The sequence below is a fragment of the Callorhinus ursinus genome, unplaced genomic scaffold, assembly GCF_003265705.2.
Source record: "Callorhinus ursinus isolate GAN/ISIS: 27379988/994484 unplaced genomic scaffold, GSC_fseal_2.0 scaffold31, whole genome shotgun sequence".
Classification (NCBI taxonomy): domain Eukaryota; kingdom Metazoa; phylum Chordata; class Mammalia; order Carnivora; family Otariidae; genus Callorhinus; species Callorhinus ursinus.
The window spans coordinates 3,364,757-3,386,558 of record NW_027397093.1 but is presented as its reverse complement, the minus strand read 5'-3'; positions in this window follow the sequence as shown (position 1 = coordinate 3,386,558).

Sequence of the window (21,802 nt, the reverse complement as noted above, 5' to 3'; positions counted from 1 at the left end):
TGTATTCTGTTGCTTTGGGGTGGAATGTTCTGAATATATCTGTGAAGTCCATTTGGTCCAGTGTGTCCTTTAAAGTCTTTATATCCTTGTTGATCTTTTGCTTAGATGATCTGTCCATTTCAGTCAGGGGGGTGTTAAAGTCCCCCACTCTTATTGTATTGTTGTCAGTGTGTTTCTTTGCTTTTGTTATTAATTGGCTTATATAATTGGCTGCTCCCATGTTAGGGGCATAGATATCTACAACTGTTAGATCTTCTTGTTGGATAGACCCTTTAAGTAGGATATAGTGTCCTTCTTCATCTCTTATTACAGTGTTTGGTTTAAAATCTAATTTGTCTGATATAAGGATTGCGACCCCAGCTTTCTTTTGGTGTCCTTTAGCATGGTAAATTGTTTTCCACCCCTCACTTTCAATCTGAGGGTGTCTTTGGGTCTAAAATGAGTCTCTGGCAGACAGCATATGGATGGGTCTTGTTTTTTAATCCAATCTGATAGCCTTTGTCTTTTGATTGGGGCATTGAGCCCAGTTACATTCAGGGCAACTATTGAAAGGTGTGAATTTATTGCCATTGTATTGCCTGTAAGGTGACTGTTACTGTATATTGTATGTATTCCTTTCTGGTCTATGTTCCTTTTAGGCTCTCTCTTTGCTTAGAGGACCCTTTTCAATATTTCCTGTAGGGCTGGTTTTGTGTTTGCAAATTCCTTTAGTTTTTGTTTTTTCCAGAAGCTTTTGATCTCTCCTATTTTCAATGACAGCTTAGCTGGATATAGTATTCTTGGCTGCATATTTTTCTCATTTAGTGCTCTGAATATATCATTGCAGTCCTCTCTGGCCTGCCAGGTCTCTGTGGATAGGTCTGTTGCCAATCTAATGTTTCTACCATTGTAGGTTACATATCTCTTCTCCCGAGCTGCTTTCAGGATTTTCTCTTTGTCTCTGAGACTCATAAGTTTTACTACTAGATGTCGGGGTGTGGATCTATTTTTATTGATTTTGAGAGGGGTTCTCTGTGCCTCCTGGATTTTGATGCCTGTTTCCTTCCCCACATTAGGGAAGTTCTCTGCTATTATTTGCTCCAATATACCTTCTGCCCCTCTCTCTCTTTCTTCTTCTTCTGGGATCCCAATTATTCTAGTGCTGTTTCGTCTTATGGTATCTCTGATCTCTCGAATTCTGCCCTCGTGATCCAGTAGTTGTTTATCTCTCTTTTTCTCAGCTTCTTTATTTTCCATCATTTGGTCTTCTATATCGCTGATTCTCTCTTGTGCCTCATTTATCCTAGAAGTTAGTGCCCCCATTTTTTATTGCACCTCATGAATAGCCTTTTTGATTTCGACTTGGTTAGATTTTAGTTCTTTTATTTCTCCAGAAAGGGTTTCTCTAATAACTTCCATGCTTTTTACGAGCCCAGCTAGTATCTTTAAAATCATGATTCTGAACTCTAGGTCCGCCATCGTACTAATGTCCATATTGAATATGTCCCTGGCAGTCCGTACTACCTCTTGTTCTTTTTGTTGAGGTGATTTTCTCCATCTTGTCATTTTGTCCAGAGGAGAATAGATGAATGAGAGAACAAAATGCTAACAGGGTAACAACATCCCGAGAAAATATACACTAGACAAATCAGAAAAGACATTCCAGAAAGTGGTCGCTTTTCTGTTCAGAGAGTTGTTGCTGTTTTCTTCGATCTCCTGTTGAGTTCATAGGTATTCAGAATGGTTTGATCCCTATCCAGCTGAATTCCAGGTCTGAGACCAGATGAAATCCAGGTCTCCTACTACTCCACCATCTTGCTCTGACCCCCAGTGATGCCATTTTTTAGTCTAACTGGGCATCTAAAATTTTAGATATTGTTCTCTTACTTATAAGATAATTTTCTTTGAAATTTATGAAAACATCTAAAAATTTCAGCAAATAAGATGTATGTGTATGTATCCTGTTAGACAAGAGAAAAGAGGAGATTCTTCTTATGCAACAGGTGGAAGCAAAGCAGGTACCCTAAAAGCAGAGCAGACACCCTATGTTGTTTTTGAGTTGGAGAGAATCCTCTGGGAATCAGTGTTGCTTTTGGAATGTATTTTTGTGATACATTTAATTCATGTCGAGCAGTATATGAGTTCATGGCACAGGGATCTCCAAGCAAGTCCTCTTGGGAACAAGTGCTCATCCCTTTCTGCACCTGATCCTTTTTGGTCTCTTCTGAGCCTGCTCTGAGGGGTTCACACTGGAAAACCTTTATCCAGTGCTTGTAGGACCTGAGATTAGACCCCTGATGCAGGAGAACCAAAATCTGCCCATCAGAAAGTTCTCTCTGGCCGTGGAAAACTGTTCTCTCTCCCACAGCAGAAAGTGCATGCAGAGTTCTACGAACCCCTAGAGAGATTCTTTGTAGAGCAGTAGACAGGGACCAAAAGCCCACCGATTTTAGCTGCTGAACTCCATCTTAGCCTTGGCATTATGGAAAAAAATTATGAGGGAGCAAAGTCACGGAGACATGCAAGCTTGTATTTAGTCCAGCCCCTCTTTACATAGGTGGGCCAGCACAGTGGAATTTGCATTGGTATGTAATTATCTTCTTCTGGCTGCATACTCAAAAATTTAAGTGGTCACATGACCACCTCTTGTCAACACAATCTGAGCCAAAGCATGTATAAGCTTGGGCACTGTTATCCGTATTTCCTTCCTCTATTTCAGTGGTTGCAGAAACCTGTTGTCAGATGGAGACACCCGAAGATCAAAGTATGCTGGAATGGGAACCCCACATGAAGGACAGGAACTCTACAATGCTGCCCAGACATACAGCCCACTCTGAGTGAATGAGAAATAAACTGTTCAATCATCAAGTCACTGAGACGTTGATGTTTTTGTTTCCGAAGCATAGCCTAATCTATCCTAATTAAAAATCCAGCAAATCCAGGGTGTTGGGATCCACCAAGATCCTGCTGAATCTAATGGATCTATTAGATTTGGTTTCTAGACTTAGCACTTCAGAATAGTGGTGTCAAAATATATAAATTTACTGTAGGACCTCTGACCATCTCCTTCCCCTAGTGGTTCTTCCTCAATGCCATTCAGTTACCAAGAGGGGACCATGTCTCCCCTAAAACTAAGGCCCCACTTTGTTAATTTCTGAAAGTATAGGCAACATTGTTAAATATTTCTTTCTTAATTTTAGAAAGGTTTACCTTATCAGATATACACCAAGTATTTGGGGTTATTTTTTTTCTTTTTAACTTCTCAATTTTCTCCCATTATGTTATATATCTAAAATTCAGTAACACTGGCATCAAGGTCATTATTGTTGATGAAATATCCTTCGGTATCTCCCATTGCTGTTTTTCCAGATGAATTATAGCATTACTTAATCCAAAACTATATTTGGATTAGAGTTGCAATTGTGCTAATTTTATAAGGTAAATTGGGAATACTAAACATTTTTACAATATTTAGCCACAGTATCCAGGTACATGATTTGTCTCCATCAATTCTGTCTCTTTATTTAACCCAATAAAATATTGTAGTTCCCTTTACAAAGATATAATGCAATTCTTATTAAGTTCAGCCCTTATTATTTTAGGTAATTTAGTTCAATTATGATTGGAGCCTCTTTTATAATTTTATAGTTAATTGTTGCTGCTTTAATGGGATGATTTTATCTTTGATATTTTTTTTTTGCTTCTTTATTAAACTCTTAATACTTACAAGAATGTTCATAGCATCTGTAACATAAAAATGCAAAACTGGAAATAACTCAAAGGTACAGCACAAAGAAATGGATGATTAATTGCAGTACATTTATACAATGGGATATTACAATTAAAAAAAAAACAGAATTAATGAGTGATCTGCTCAACCTCATGTTGAGTGAAGATGCCAGACCAAAAGAGAAGGTCCTGTATGATTCTATTCACATGAAGTTCAAAACCAGGTAAAACTGTTAATTAGGATGATAGAAGTGGGTATGTTGTTTACCTGTAAAGTGATATGGACAGAGAAAGGACAAGAAGGAACTTCTGGGCTGATGGAAATATTCTGTTTTGATTTGGATAGTTGTTACATGGATGTATACACATTAGCTATATATTTCTTTGTCTATTTCACTACACGCGAATTATGCCTCATTAAAACAAACACACACCACAAGCAGAACTAACCTAATGGACACAGAATTCTAAAGAGGGTGACACTTTCTAGGGAAGAGCATGTGGGGAACTTGTAGAGTTATGAGAACTTACATTTTGATCTGGGTGGTAAATACGTTTCAATATAGGTTAAAATTCACCAAACAGGGCACATGAGTTTTGTGGACTTTGTGTATATCACATCTCAAGGAAAAAAAACAAAAATCTTAAAGCTAACAACTTATTTTTTCACCTGACTCTTTTGAATTCTCTTAGTATGCAATAATATTCTGCTTTATTTTCTCATTTTATTTATAAGTTTGGTTCAAATTACGAGAATTTTAAAAATACTATCTTTGGTTTCTGTTTGTTAAGGTATATATCTAGACAGGAATATTAAATGACTTCTGATTGAAGATGATAATTTATGACATCCAACAATATCTTTCGCCAACAATGGATATTGTAACCAACTGAAAAGGCAAATGAACAACTGGGCTAAAGAGCACAGAGCTTAGACATAGCATGAAATGCACAATCTCCCCAAGAGAATACTGGGAAAAGAGTTGGAAGTGTAATTTACAGAAGTGCAAATATCCAATTACAGCATTTAAAAAGTTTAACCTCACTGATAAGTAAAGAAACAAATTTAAATAAGACATCATTTTAATTATTAAATTGGTTATAGCGAAGTAGTTAAGGGTCCAGCTCTGGAATCATACTGATCCACTCCTCTCCGTGATTCAAATCTTTACATACACTGTAGAACTAGCACTGATAACATGTAGTGTTTGTAGAAGGATCAACTTTGTTAATATTTATAACGTAGTCAGTGATATGTCTGGCATAAAGGCAATACTCAGTAAATATCAACTATTCTTATCATTATGGCTTATTATTTTTGGCAAAGAAGAAAAGACTGATACTGCTCTGTGACGATAAAGATAGGAAAACAGCAATGGTGAGTGTGTAAAATTTTTACATCTTCCTGGAGGGCCCATTTGTCAATATGTATCAAAATTTTAAATGTGTATATCTTTAAACTCTGGAATTTTCACATCTACAGATTTATCTTTTCCTTAAAAAATAGACAATTATGTAAAAAATGTATACAAAATATGTCTGTTACAGTATTTTTATTTTCATAAGAGCAAAACGAAAATCAGAAACATCATAAAGACATTCAATTAGATCCTTCAATGATTATTGAATATACCAACTATGTTACTGGTTGAAGGCCTCTGTTCTACCTTTAAGGTCATCCCTGATTATGCTTTTAAATTACAGTCTTCCTCCTTCCCCACCAGCTTCCCCAATACTTCCTACTCATATTGAAGTAACAATGGCTACTCTAAAGTACTGATAGCCATAAGAGGTACACTTCAAAGTCTCAAGGTGTTAACATAATAAAGAATATCCCTTACACCATAGTGCTATAGACTCAAGGCCCCCCACCCCCCACCCACATATTAAAATCCTATCCTCCAATGTGATGGTATTAGGAGGTACGGCCTTTGGGAGGTGATTAGGTCACAAAGATGGAGTCCTCGTGAATGAGATTAGTGTCCTTATATAAAAGAGACCCCAGAGAATTCCCCAGCCTCCTCCTACCATGTAAGGACACAGCCAGAAAACAGCCATCTATGAACCAGGAAGCAGGCTCTCATCAGACACCAAATCTGCTGGCACCTTGATTTTGGACTTTCCAGCCTCCAAAACTGGGACAAACAAATTTCTGCTTATAAGCCACCCAGTCTATGGTATTTTTGTTAGGGTAGCTGGAATAGACTAAGACAGAAATTGGTACCAAGATTGGGGTGCTGCTGTAACAAATATCTAAAAATATGGAAGCAGCTTTGGGATAGGTCATCCTAAAAATTAGAGCCACAATGAGAGAAAAGCAAGTTTATTTGGAATCAAAGAATTGCAATTTGGGGAGCACAGATTCAGGTAAATGCCCAAATAGTGTTCCCACTTATAGGCTGAAAGCAAATGGGTTTTATGAGCAAAAGGATGGAGGCAATTACATTACTCGGATAAAAGAAAGAAAAATATTGTCAATTGGTACAAACAGGCAAGACACTTTTTGTTACATACCAATGGACATCTGTGTTGGTGTTAACCAAAGAAATATTTCTGGTATGCATTTAATTAACTCTACTGTTTGCAGAAAGTCCACAAGCCACAGTCTTACGATCAAGATGCCCACTATCCTGTTGACTTTTAGGAGCAATTGCTTATGAAACAATTGCAGTTTTGCCCCTTCCAAAGGTTTTGGCCCAGTTCAAACAAGGCCTGGCAAGGCTGTTTATCTACAATGGACTAACTCTATTTTACAACGGCTCCAGCCATATCAATTTTTCACAGACTGATGATGCATAGAGGCTGGAAGAGTTGCAAAGGGCATGCCAGAAAAAGCTTATGTTGCTATGAATGGACCATTAAGGTACCCTCTGGTAAAAACTCAGAAAGAAAAGAGGTGAGCTTTAGAGAAAGCCTCAAGCTTCTTAGAGAATACCTAAGTAATCCTGAATAATGTCTACAGGAATACAGAAGATAAAAGCCATTCTGATGAGATCCCAGTTGTAAATAGAGAGTGTGCCATGGGACATTGGCGGAAAGGCAATCCTTGTCATAAAGTGGCAAAGAACATGACTAAATTGTGTTCATGTGGTAGTGTTTGGTGCAAGCTAGAACTTGTGACTGATGAAATTGGATATTTGGCTGGGGAAATCTTTAAACAAAGTATTGAGCGAGTGGCCTACTTCTACCTGCTTATAGTAAAATTTGAGAAGAAAAAAAAATGACTTAAAGATGGAATTGTCAAGCGAAAAGGAACCAGAATGTAAGATCTGGAAAATGTTCAGCCTGAATTGCAAAGAATGAAAAAGGCCTGTTCTGGAGAGATCTCTAGGGGTGTAGCCAAAGGACTACTTGATTTGGAGATTAGTCAGCCATCTCAATAGAAGCCAGGAATGATGGAAAAATGGTATCAAAGGCAATTCAGAGATCATTAGGGCTGCCAAGCCCCTTGTGGGCCCAGAGTGCAAGGGTCAGGTTGACAATGGATTCAAAGGGAATGTTTGAGAATGTTTCATTTGTACTCATAAAAAGGGGGCAGAGGGGTGAGCTACTCATTGGTTTTTGAGTGCTGGGTTTGGAGAAATTCCACATTTGCCTCTGTTAGGACCCTACATGTTTAGCAAACTCAGGAATAATTTTATGTCAATTCCTCCTCCTAGTAACACAGAAATTTGACCCATCCCCTCCCAGTACATATAGTACTGTGCTCATGTTCCAATATTTGTGGGTGCCTTCTCCAGTTATGGCCCCGGAGGCAGACTGCTTACTTCCCAGCTGAGTTCCCTGTGGTCAGATTTTTGTGTCCTCTTGCACTAATCAGTGGTCACATCCAGGTTTCTGCCTTTAAGAAGGAAACTGGTTTCAGCTCCTACCTGTACACAGAGTGGTCTGTATTTGGCATCGAAACCCCCATCCTCTCACTTCAGTGCACAGCTGAGCTTCATTTTGTGATTATTATTACAGATTTGAGTTCCCTTTGTATATAGCATTGAGTATTTCCTTTTCTTCCTTTCAAACTCAGATACATGTTTGTTTTTTTTTTCAATTATTTTTATATATTTAGAGGGAAGTTGGGTGTTATGCATATTCTGTCTCTCCATTGAGAAACAGTGGTCTGACTTTGAATTCTGGGATAGGCCACCTGATACAAAGATCTAGCACATATTGACTGCTTTATATACCACAGAGTCACAGATAATAATAAACACAAAAGCTAAGATTTGCTAAGCTATTGTTGATGATTCTGAGCCTAAAGTCCTGCTTCTGTGTTCAGTTATAGGTAGTATGGCATAGTGGTTAAGACTGCAGACTCGGGGGTGCCTGGGTGGCTCAGTTGGTTAAGCAACTATCTTTGGCTCAGGTCATGATCCTGGAGTCCTGGGATTGAGTCCCGCATCAGGCTCCCTGCTCGGCGCGGAGTCTGCTTCTCCCTCTGACCCTCCCCCCTCTCATGTGCTCTCTCTCTCTCATTCTTTCTCTCAAATAAATAAATAAAATCTTTAAAAAAAAAAAGACTGCAGACTTGGGAGCCAGATTGCCCTTTAAAAAAAAAAAGTGTGTATATATATATATATATATATATATACACACACACACACACACACACACACACACACACACACACACATTTATTTATTATTTGTTTTAGAGAACAAGTGAGCACATGTGTGAGCAGAGGGAGGGACAGGGGGAAAAGAAGAGGGAGAATCCCAAGCAGACTCCATGCTGAGCACAGAGCCGGACATGGGGCTTGATCTCACGACCCCGAGATCATGACCTGAGCTGAAACAGAGTGAGATGCTTAACTGACTGAGCCAACCAGTCACCCCTCCAGATTGCCTTCTTTCAAATCTCAGTTCCTTGATTGATTAACCACATGATCTTGGGCTGATTACTTAGCCTCTTCCTTTCACAAAAGCAGTTTATACATATGAGATAATTGCAGCAATGCTCAGCATACAGTAAACACTGATGACTCAGCTATTATTCTGTGTCCGTGTACAGGAATGCTATGTCTTTTAATCCTTGTTATTCTTAGGAATTAGGTACTATTATAGTCCCTTAACACATTTCCTGGCACAAAGCAGACTCCCAATAAATGTGTCAAACAGATAATAGTATTTAAATATGGAAACAAAAATTTAATGTGGGCAGTTAATCGAGCCTGTATGACACAGGTAATTAGAGATAGAGCAGAGTTTTGATTGGTGTTGGTTTTACCATTAAACACAAGCGTTTCCTCAGCACCTGGAAACCTCGCTCCAACCAGCTGGGGCACCACGGAAAAGAGAGGTTGTTCAGCTACCAGCGTCCATACCCTTCCCCCCCACCCCTCCCCAACCTTTTCCACCTACTCTTTTTCTTTCCTCTTCCCTGTGAAGTAAAAGACATTATCTTTCATTATCTTCCTTCTTCCTCTGGACTTCTAAAATTGCCCTGCTCTCTTGTTTTATACCAGTGCTTTTGCTAATGTGACTTCACTACCTGATGTTTTTTCTTCTCTCTTCTCTAGATCAATAGTCTCTGTCCCCCTCACTTGATAATTTCACCAGCTTTCATTTTCACATCTCTTAAAGCCTTAGGGGGTGAGGTGGGGTTGAGAAAGCCATTTGAACCTCTTCCTTTTATAATGTTTTGTTTTCCTCTCCAGCAGAGCAGTTTCCTTTACTATGGTGGCAGTTTTGTCCTTTCTGATACCCTCTTCCACCAATGTTCCTCCATGTGCAGAGGTTACTGCAGCCCTTGGCCAGGTTCTAGGACGTTAAGAAAATTGAAAGATAATAATAGGTGGCCAGGTTGGTGAGGATCTAATATGAACAGGGCCAGTCACCTCTGAGGTTTCTATTGCAAAATCTTGCAGGCATTTTATTGTAAGGAAAGTTCTGCCTTTCTCTGGATCTCTTTTTGTCGTTTTGATTTATATGAAAGGTGTGCCAATCCCAGGATGCCCTGTCAGTGGAAAAATGGCTGTCGTTCCCTTTGTGTAGTGTAACAAAAGGAACAATCAAAGTCAATGCCATGTGAGATCAAGACTAGCGTGGCACATACTGTCCCTAGATACCACAGGACAGCAAACTGCCTCTGTCTTGTTGGTCTCTGTAATTCCTTAAACTTTTGTGAAATCAAATCATAGATGCTAATGATCTCCCTCTCTGAGAGAAAGGAAAATTTTGTCATCAGAAAGGAAAACCTAGTGGTCATGCATTGTGTGCCTAGTATTGTGAGCCCTAATGTATATCTCTCTACAATAATCTAGGAGGTGGGTATGAGGTCTCCATTTTATGCATGAATAAAGCATGAGCCTCCTCAATGTTAAAGTCATTTGCCTTTAAGAGCTGGGCTAGAATTAAAATGCCCAAGTTTGCACTGGATTTGAAGCATATTTCCCATTCACACCCCACTTCTACTAACATTTATAGGTAAGTAGAACCTGTTCATCAGTGGACCACCTCTTCCTGGAACAGAAAACCAGGGGTGTGACCACATTGGAAGCCCTTTATCTGAGGAGCTCCCTTGGTTTGGGGACCCAGGCTTGAGAGCTCCCCAAGACAAGCATCCACACAGATTAGGGTCAAGCAACTGACTTCTCCAATGCTTGAGGAAGACTTGCTTTACTCTGGGATCAGTTTTTGCTGAACCTCAGAGAAACTCTCTGCTGGGTCTTGGGATAGCAACTATCCCTCCCAGACTTCACCTCTGCCTGTGCCACAGGGCTTGCCAAGAAGCATCACTGCCCACACCTCTGCTAAGCTTGGCCACAGGGCATTCTTGGACCAGGAGACACTGAGCAGAAGCGATGGTACTTTGCAGCATGAGGTTATGTTATGTGTTTGGTAGTACTTGCTCCTCTTACACTCCCACAAGGGCAGCGTTCAATTAGGGGCAGCCCCCAATATGTAATATGAGCAAGGAATTCATGTTCAATTCTGTAAGCCAATGAGATTGGTTTGGGTTTGTTTTTGTCACAAGAGCAAATCTCAATACTGTATTTGCACCATTCTTGACAGACTGGCCTTCTTGCTGCCCTTCAAACATGCCGATCCACTTACTATTCATGCTGCCTGAGAAATTGTGCCCTTTGGTCTACACATAGTTTTGAATTTTCATTATTCAAATTTTTTGGCAACTATACCTTCCTCATAGGTAAATTCACTATCAAGATCACAAGATTCATCCCCCCTCTCTAGTCTCTAATTTTCTAGTGATATTTGATGCTACCTGAAATTTTATGATGTATGCATTTATTAACTTTCTTGTTGTCTATCTTCTGCCGCCAACTGTGGCTCCAGGAGGACAAGTGTAGTGGTTAAGAGCACAGACCCATTAGCCCAACTGCCTGGATGATAATTCTGGGACTAACACTGGTTAGTTGCCGGACCCTGGGTAAGTTATTCAATTTACTGGACTTTTTCACCCTTATCTGTAAAGTTGGGATAAGAATATAAGGTATAATTCATAGGGTTGATGTTAGGCTTAAATGAGTGAAAAAAACGTAAAGCACTTAGCATGATGCCTAGCACACGCTAAGCACTCAATGAAGTTTGGTATTATCATTAGAATTGTACACCATTGCATTCCAGGTCTGAGGACATCGCCTGGGATAAGGTAGTGGTTTGATCATTTTTGTAAATGGATAGATGAATGACTGCCATGAAGATTTAGGAAATCCTTCTGATGAAAACTAACCTACTTCATAGTTGAGAGCTGATGGCCATCAGTGGAAGTCAAGGAACAATATAAAAAAAATGCTTAGCTTCATTCCTGGTATTTAGTAATAATGATCCTAATAATGATATTAATAAGAACAACAGATATCAATACTACCCTTTAGCAGTTAGTGGCTATTTGCCACCTACTTTACTACACGACTGTAAGACAGCTATCATCATTTCAGGTGAGAGCACAGACTTCGAGAAAAGTAATATGGGTTTATCCCAAATTTCATGGCTTACTGGAGCTGGGTTTTGATTGTTTCTTTGACTACATTTTGCTGCAGAGCACTTATTAAATAATCACATCTTTCTTGTCTTCTACTAGTCCTAATTCCTATGATGGAAGTTGGTGATCTGCTATCCCCTTGAAGAGGTATAGCCAAGTGTTCCTTCTGCTGTCAGCTTCAGATTTAATACACATTGAGCTTCAACTCCATGGCAATCATTATGCTGGGCTGAGGGTTTGGGGAGGAACAACAGAGAAATTAGATATGTACCTGGCACTTAAGGAGTAGAATAATATATGTTACTGTGAGTCCTAAAAGGAAAGCAGGTGGCATGTGCTCTATTATTTTCTCTCCTAATCATTACAACCATCTGTGCTTTACAAACGGAGGTACAGAGATTTCAGGAATTTGCCCAAAGTCATATTGCTAAGGAAGCCAAAGGGCCAGGATTCAAATAATAGATGGTCCTGGGTATTTTCTACAGTCTCTCTGCTACAGTGTATGATGAACAACCTCTCTTTTGTTGTTGTTTTTGTCTCAATAGGTGAAGTCAAAGCTGAAGGCAAAGCTGGTCAAGGATGTACATGGTAAGTAGCATATGACAAATGCATCTAAAGCAGATCACTTCTCCCCGAGGTATAGATCACTGCATAGAACATATCTAAAAGCAACTACGGGATCAGATAATACCGTTGTCTTCTCAGTGAGCTCAAATTTGGGGTCTTTTTACTTGACATTGCAACTGGGCTGCCAGGTGTGGCCTGGGGCCTTTTCCTAATTGCTCTGTTCCAGGCAGCCCTTATTAGGGGCTCAGATCACGTATTCCAAGTGCAACAGTGTCTATATACCCTTTCTCCACACCTGCTTCTTCAGCCCCTCCCTCTTTGTTGTTCCTGGGATGTGGTTTGTCAGAAACACAGCATGGACTCAGGGCCATAAATCACAGCTAACTTGGTAGAATTAGCTTCCCTCCAAAGGTGGATACATGGCAGGCACCCCTCTGCTTTGTAGAGAGCCTGCCTGAGAGTCCTATTGCTTCAACATATGAATCAGTACCAGGCATGCGACAGCATCCTGACAGCAGGACAATTATCGTCCTGAAAATAAGAAATGCAAATTTCTCTTCCTTCATTGCAAAGGCAACCAGCGGACTTATTCTATGATGTTGATCAATGACTTTAATCTATGCCCGCCCACAGTTTATAAAATCCATGTGCCACCTGTCACCTTTCTTCCTGTTGGCTCAGGACCGAGGCAGTATTTTGATTTCCCTGAGTGTCAGGTGAGTCATTTGGACCACGTTGAAAAGGTGGCTATTAAAGTAGTAAGTTTTAGAGAGCAATTTTTAATATTTTACTTGTAAACTGAACCCTGAGGCTTCAACACTTGAGGAGCTATGCGACCTTTACAAGTTAATTGGCCTCTCTGAGCCAATTTCTCAAAAAACAGATATAGACAAAAATACCTACAGCAGAGGCTGGCTTTGAGGGTAAAGTAGGAGAATTTCTTACCTTGTATTTACTAGATTGTATTTAGTATTACTGGGCCAGAGAGCTAGGTAATGGTTAGGTAAAAAGAGACGAAAAAGGGAATTCATACTAATGTATCAGTCAAGGTAAAGGAAAAAAAAAAGGAATGACTACTTTACTAAGAAGTTGTTCAACTTTATTTTTCACGTTGCAATTGACAGAAGATCTGGCTGAATAAAAAATGGATGATAGTCACTGGAGGAAAAGGAGACCGGCATGGACTGACTATCCACTGTGTTTCAGTCAGTGCACAGGACCCTCACCATATGTAAATTACATCTGTTATCCTGCATTCTTCTTCAATCCCAAAATAGTCTCCGGAAGCTTACCCGTGGAAGGGTTGTTTTAATAGCATCATTGGTAGGGTACAAAAAGATGTATCCTAATCTGTAAATTATGTGGGATTTACAAAAGATTATGATTTGGATGCAGGAATTCTGGGTACTGGAGGAAGACATATGGTTGAAGAAATACAGATGTGTCTGACATTTAAGACTAATCAGAGGCCGAGAGACCATAAAATACCCAAATACATCAGGAGGACAGGACTTACATCAATCTTTCTGAAGGGGAGCAAAGCTACAACTGCTTTATCTTCCCTGATAACTCCATGGTCACTTGTTAAGGAATGTGGGTTAGGATGATGACAGAAGCCCCCTCAATTGTGCCTTTCCAGGAAACTACCACTCTCTATCCATGGACATCATGAAGTCAACATAATTTCTGAAAACCAGAATGGTTTATCTTTTTGACGTTAGCCCAGAAACCCAAGCAGGTATTGCAACAAGAAAATCCTTCAGGACCTAAATTTCAGCTGCAACTTATTGCCAGGAAGCTCAACAGGTACATGAGGCCTCACACAGCTCTTAAGACCAGAAATGTTCTGATTCTACCAGAGGACTAATGGACCAGTTGATCACAAAGATAACTGAGTAGGCAGAGAGGTCTGATCAAAGCTTTGGACTCCTATGAAAGAGCCTTGTAAATAGAAAGGTCATCTATGAATACTTCCTCCACAGGCAACTGGCTGGCCATGCCAATCAGAGCAATAAGTTGTGGGGTACACATGAAAAGAGAGTAGGAATAAGAAGAAGGGGCTTTCCTTGAATCTTTGAGATAAAGAAGAAAGTAATGTAACTGTTATGGACTGAATGTTTATGTCCCACCCTCTTCCCCCAACAAAGACATATGGGGGACTCATTCTTCTGCCTGGCAGAAATACCATCACACTAGCTCCCAGTGTGATGGTATTTGAAAATGGTGCCTTTAGGAGAACATTAGGGTTAAATGAGGTCATAAGGGTGGGGCCTTCATGATGGAATTAGTACCCTTATGAGAAGAGACACCTGACAACTTACTCTCTTTCTCCTCATGCATTCATAAAGAAGAGGTCATGGGAGCACCCAACAAAATGGAAGACACCACCAATCCAAGAGAAGAGGCCTCAGGATGAAACCTGTCTTGCCGGTATCTTGATCTTGGACTTTCTAGCCTCCAGAATGGCGAGAAATAAATTTCTGTTACTTAAGCACTTGGTCTACAGTATGTTGTGATGGTAGCCCAAGCTAAGACAGTGATCGCTAGTGCTACATCTCCAAACTCCATTCTGTTATTGCCCTTGAAAAACTAATGTTAGCTTTTATTTGACAGTGACATAGAGCAGGTTGATGGAGGATGCAGTGAGCATTTAGCCACATATGCTGACACATCAAAAGAAAGGTGTGTCCCTTTAAAGATTTAACCCAAGAAATAGGTGGTCTTGGCAGAAGGTTTGAGAGATGGGATGTGGTAGGATTTGAGGATAGCTCTGATTGCTACAGCCACCAGCGTGGTTCTGCCCACACAGCATCCCAGCTCACCAGACCCTCAGTCCCAGCTTCAGTGGCTTGGCCTGGAAATCTCAGTCATGCGGTGTGGTAGCTAGTAACATGAACAAGTGTGGAGGAGTACTTGGAGAGAGGACTAGGAAAACAGGGTCAGAATTTACTCAGGTACCCAGACTGGAAATAATGGTTATTTTCATCCAGACATGCATCTAGCCACGAGCATCAGCTGTTTCTTCAACAAAAAAAAAAGCTCTTAAATTCTTTATCTTGTCTCCCTTTCTGTTACAGTGTCTTATTGTCTTTTAATGTGAAATTCTTTCACTACTTCCTTCCCACATATCCAGGCCTCTTGCTCTTCCTCAAAACCACCCTCTTGTGGTTTTCCTCCAACACCAATAGCATGCTCCTTTCATAGATCACTCCATGAACAGTTGACGGCTCCCTACACCTGAAAATGCTCTGGCCCTGATTTTGTCGCTCCAGCTTAATAGCTAGCTGCTTCCCTCTCTAATCCCTGGGTGAGCTCCCTCATTATACTACCCGAATTTCCCTGAACAAGTCTTTGACAGTCTCACCTGCAGGAATGGCCTTCTTAAACTTTTCCCCGTCCCCAGTGCCCTCACCCCACCATACATCATCAGAAAGTAATTACTTCTTCTGGCAGGCAGAAGAATGAGTCCCCAGAGATCTCCGCATTCCATTCCCTGTAACCTGTGAATGTGTTATTACATGGTAAGGGAGAATTAAAGTTGCAGAAGGAGGCAAATTGAGCATTTATCATTATTATTCCCACGCTATACATGAAGAGAGAGGTTCAGAGAAATCTAGAGATTAATTCATGATCCCTCAGCTCATGAAAGACTGAGATTTGAACCCAGTTTCCCTAATATGCACCCCCATTCCATTCTACCGTGTTGCTATAGAAGGAGTGTGTTAGATATTTAAACAGCATAGCCCCATGAAGGTGGTAATCCCAGAGAACTAAACAGCAGGGCAGCTGATGTTTGCTGGAGGCTAAGCCAGTTCTGACTGTGTGTGCCAAATTACTGTCTCAGCACTGAGGCTGATGCACCACCCCCAGCCCTAGTAACAATGAGGAAGGCCTTCCATATGGCACAAAAGTCCCCAATGCTCTAGGAGGCACAGCCACTGATTCCACTGAACTTGCTTTAATACCTAAGCCAGATAAAGCTAGGGCAAGGGTCTAGCTTTGGTCATGAAGAGCTGGGATACTGCCCACAGAGTTTACCAAATGTTCAGGTCCAGGCAGTGCCTTCCTGGCAAATGCATTCCCCTCAGTTAAGCAAACACAGTAATCACAGAAATTGCAGTTTTGATATTTTATTAATGAATGAGCTTACACAAGGTACTGAAGGATATCCATGAGCATATGCATATTCATGTCATGAAAGCACTTTGGGTTTACTGGCATCTCAGGACGGCAGGGGCACAGTTGGTATCTGGCAGCTTCCAGCCAATAAAATGAAATATTTCCCTCTTACAATTATATAAAGCTAAGTCATGAATCGGGAAGGTAGCTTTCAATCATCTCATCTACTTTTATTTCATACATGAGGGGACTGAAGCCTCTGGGGCGTTGATGGAATTTGGCTGTGGTCACAAAGCTAATGCATGCAGGAGCCTGGATCTCTACCATGATTGGTGGCCTTGGGCTTCCAAATTCTTGTTTTTGGGGAAAGTCACATACATATAAGGCATGAGATCTTGCTCTCCTTATACTTCTCCTGTTTCTCTCTCATACTCTTATTCTCCAATTCATGTTTCACTGATTTTCCCATTTGTTGTCTATTTCCTCTACTTTTTCCTTTACTCCCCTTTCAGAAAGAAAAGCAATATTCTTCACATAGTGTGTTCAACATGAACGAGATTTTGTTTCTGTTTTCATTGCTTGTGAAATGGAAACTCAGAGAGGATAAATGTCTTGTCCAAGTTCACACAGCTATCCAGATATGCCGTAGGACTGAAACTCCGCTTCCTTCACCATCAGTCTCATGATTTATTTCTTGTAACCACACATTTTTTCCCATTAGAGTGAACACTGGTGACCTATGACTTTCATTACACTATTAGTAACAGGACAGCAATTTTCTTTCTTTAGTACCTCTATAAATTCCAAAAGTTTTAGTTCTTTTTTCTCTGAACTCGCTAAAATTTTAAACAAAGGGTTCACACAAATTTCATCAGTGGGACATTATGACAACTAGTTTCAGCATCCACCAAAGGTGTCTATAAGGCAGAGCCTTCATTGTAATGCCTCATAAAATAAATATTATCCTAATTAGAAAAGCATAAAAAATATTTGCAACAACTACAGACACATTCATGAACAGATATCACATCATTAGCACATCTGTCTCAATTTATATATACTTTGAAAATTTCATTTACTTAGTTCCTTCTTGTTTTTACTTCAAGGATTACCAATCGCTACCTTGATTAGCTTAGATTACCCAGAATATCTTTAAGGAAAAAGAATTAGTTATAAGTTCTTCTGATGTAACAGGTCAAGTAAATCTAATGCATTCTCCCCATGCGCATCCAAACTAGACTTTCCTGACCTCGTTTCATTCACCAATCACCCCCGACCCCCGCAACTCATGGGCCCGTGGAAATGCCCAGGCAGACTAGTGGTGTAGGTTAACAGATTTTCTATTTCCTTGAGGGGTAATGGATCTTGTAGATTGCTAAAGACTGAATGAGTTTAGGCTAATGGCTGCCAAGGTTGAAGGCTGCTGCCCTAGAACCCGGTATTTACGCTACTTGCTTACCCACACTCCCTCATTGAAGAATGTGCTGGTCCTTCAACTATTATATGTCCTCTCTCTGACCCATGATCTCCACTCTTTACAGCTATTCGAACTAAAGATGAGCACTCCGCCCAAGGGCAGTAAGATAATAGGCTGGACTAATCATATTCATGACTTGACATGAATCAGTGAATGTGGGCAATTAGAGTCTTCTTCCAGGAATTTGAAATAATAATGAAATAGTTCTGGTGAGAGATCTATAACAGAAAGATGAAAAAGCAAGACTGACACCTTGCCCTGCTTCCATTTGAATAGTATATGTATTTAATGTAATCATGTATATCATATATATAAAAACTTTGCATTAAGAGATGAACTGCAAAATTCAGCACCCTATGTGCCTCTATTCCTCAAAATAAATACTGCCTTGAGTCCTTCCTACATATTTCTGATCCCCTAATGAAAACAACTTTAGGGGGATGGAGCAAGATGACAGAGGAGTAGGAGACCTGGATTTCGTCGGGTCTCAGGAATTCAGCTGAATAGGGATCAAACCATTCTGAACACCTACGAACTCAACAGGAGATCAAAGATAAGAAGAGTAACAACACTCTGAACAGAAAAGCAACCACTTTCTGGAAGGTAGGACGTGCGGAGAAGTGAATCCGAGGCGATATTCGGGAGGATAGACGGCGGGGGAGGGGGCCTCTGTCGGCCGCTTCTGGCAAGTGATAGAGCAGCGGAGCACAAAATCGGAACTTTTAGAAGTCGGCTCCGCTGAGGGACGTCGCTCCAGTGGCTAAGCAGGGGGTGGAAACCTCGTGGGACAGTGTGGTCTCAGGACCCTCGGGGTCACAGAAAGACTGGGGGTGCCTGAGTGCGGCAGAGCTCCCAGGGATTGGAGCAGGGAAGCCGGCTGCAGAGACAGAGCTGAGGCGCGGGCTCTCAGCTTGGGGTGGCCATAAACTGTGATCCGCAGCCCAGTCGGACCACTGCTCCTCCAGCAGGGACCCAACAAGTGGCAAAGCTGGGGAGACTCCCCTTCCTCCCCTGGGAGGAGCGGCACGGGAGCGCACCGCAGGGATCTGCTGGGTTTGGAGACTCCACACGGGGTTGGGTGCCAGAGATAGAAATGCTCGGTCACAGGCCGGGTGAGCACGAAGTGCGGCCGGAGACCAGGGAGATGAGAGTGACTACTTTTCTCTGGGAGCGCACTGAGGAGCGGGGCCCCAAGTTCTCGGCTCCTCCGGGCAGAGATTAAGAGGCCACCATTTTCACCCTGGTCCTCCAAAGCTGTACCGAGGGCTTGCAGGGAACAAAAGCTCCTGAGAGCAAACCCGAGCAGCTTGCTTAGCAGGGACTCACAAGAGCGGGGCAATTCCGCCTCTGGCAAATTTTTGGGAACCACGGCAACAAGCCCTTTCCCCAGAAGATCAGCACAAACAGTCAGCAAGCCAAGACCAAGCTTAGTGATCAAGGAGAACGGGAGAACTCCAGCGCTAGGGGAATACTGCACATAGAATTCATGGCTTTTTTACCATGATTCATTAGTTTTTCAAAGTTATTTTTTTAACTTTTTTTTTTTGAATTTTTCTTTTTCCCTTTTTCAAACATCTTATCAATACCTTTTTTTAAAAAAACATTTTTTATTTTTCATTTTTAGAGTCATATTTTTATCCCTTCATAGTAGTTACCCTTATTTTGGCATATATATATATAAGTTGTTCTCTCTTTAAAATTTTGAGATACAATTTCTTCTAAGATCAAAATATACCCTAAATCACTAGTGTATGGCTTTGTTCTATTCTTCTCCCTGATCACCTTCTCTCCCTTTTTTTTTTCTTTTCTTTCTTTTTTCTTTCTTTTGAAATCTTCTTTCTTTTTAAAAACAACTTATCTTATCAATTCCTTTTATAAAATCATTTATAATTTTCATCCTTACAGTCATCTTCCATCCTTTCATTTTATCAACCCTTATTTTGTACATATATAAGTCTTTCTTCCTTTAAAATTTTTAGCAGGCACTTTCTTCTAACAGACCAAAATATGCCTAAAACCTAGTGTGTGGCACTGATCTATGCACTAGCCTGATCATATTTGATCATATTCTGGTTTTTTTGTTTTGTTCTGTTTTTGTTTGTTTTTATCTTTTTCTTTTTCCTTTTTTTTTATTCTCTCTTCTTTCTTTCCCTTTCTCGTCCCCTTGTTTCAGGTCTTTTCTGATTTGTATACAGTATATTCGCTGGAGACATTGTTAACCTGTTAGCATTCTGTTCTCTCATTCATCTGTTCTCCTCTAGACAAAATGACAAGACGAAAAAAATCACCTAAGCAAAAAGAACAAGAGGTAGTACCGTCAGCCAGGGACCTACTCAATACAGACATTAGCATAAGGTGGGACCTAGACTTCAGAATCATGACTTTAAAGATACTAGCTGGGCTTGAAAATAGCATGGAAGTTATTAGAGAAACCCTTTCTGGAGAAATAAAAGAACTAAAATCTAACCAAGTCGAAATCAAAAAGGCTATTGATGAGGTGCAATCAAAAATGGCGGCACTAACTGATAGGATAAATGAGGCAGAAGAAAGAATCAGTGATATAGAAGACCAAATGATGGAAAATAAAGAGGCTGAGAAAAAGAGAGATAAACAATTACAGGATCACGAGGGCAGAATTTGAGAGATAAGCAATACGATAAGATGAAACAACATTAGAATAATTGGGATCCCAGAAGAAGAAGAAAGAGAGAGAGGGGCAGAAGGTATGTTGGAGCAAATAATAGCAGAGAACATCCCTAATATGAGGAAGGAAACAGGCATCAAAATCCAGGAGGCACAGAGAACCCCTCTCAAAATCAATAAAAATAGGTCAACACCCCGACATCTAATAGTAAAACTTAAAAGTCTCAGAGACAGAGAAAATCCTGAAAGCAGCTCAGGAGAAGAGATATGTAACTTACAATGGTAGAAACATTGGAATGGCAACAGACCTATCCACAGAGACCTGGCAGGCCAGAAAAGACTGGCATGATGTCTTCAGAGCACTAAACGAGAAAAATATGCAGCCAAGAATACTATATCGAGCTAGGTTATCATTGAAAATAGAAGGAGAGATAAAAAGCTTCCAGGACAAACAAAAACTAAAGGAATTTGCAAACACGAAACCAGCCCTACAAGAAATATTGAAAGGGGTCCTCTAAGCAAAGAGAGAGCCTAAAAGCAGCATAGATCAGAAAGGAACACAGACAATATACCGTAACAGTCACCTTACAGGCAATACCATGGCACTAAATTCATACCTTTCAGTAGTTACCCTGATGTAAATGGGCTCAATGTCCCAATCAAAAGACACAGGCTATCAGATTGGATTAAAAAACAGGACCCATCAATATGCTGTCTGCAAGAGACTCATTTTAGACCCAAAGACACCCCCAGATTGAAAGTGAGGGGGTGGAAAACCATTTACCATGCTAATGGACACCAAAAGAAAGCTGGGGTCGCAATCCTTAGATCAGACAAATTAGATTTTAAAACAAAGACTGTAATAAGAGATGAAGAAGGACACTATATCCTACTTAAAGGGTCTATCCAACAAGAAGATCTAAGAATTGTAAATATCTATGCCCCTAACGTGGGAGCAGCCAATTACATGAGGCAATTAATAACAAAAGCAAAGAAACACATTGACAACAATACAATAAGAGTGGGGGACTTTAACACCCCCCTGACTGAAATGGACAGATCATCTAAGCAAAAGATCAACAAGGAAATAAAGACTTTAAATGACACACTGGACCAAATGGACTTCACAGACATATTCAGAACATTCCATCCCAAAGCAAAGGAATACACATTCTTCTCTAGTGCCCATGGAACATTTTCCAGAATTGATCACATACTAGGTCACAAATCAGGTCTCAACCGGTACCAACAGATTGGGATTATTCCCTGCATATTTTCAGACCACAATGCTTTGAAACTAGAACTCAATCACAAGAGGAAAGTCGGAAAGAACTCAAATACATGGACGCT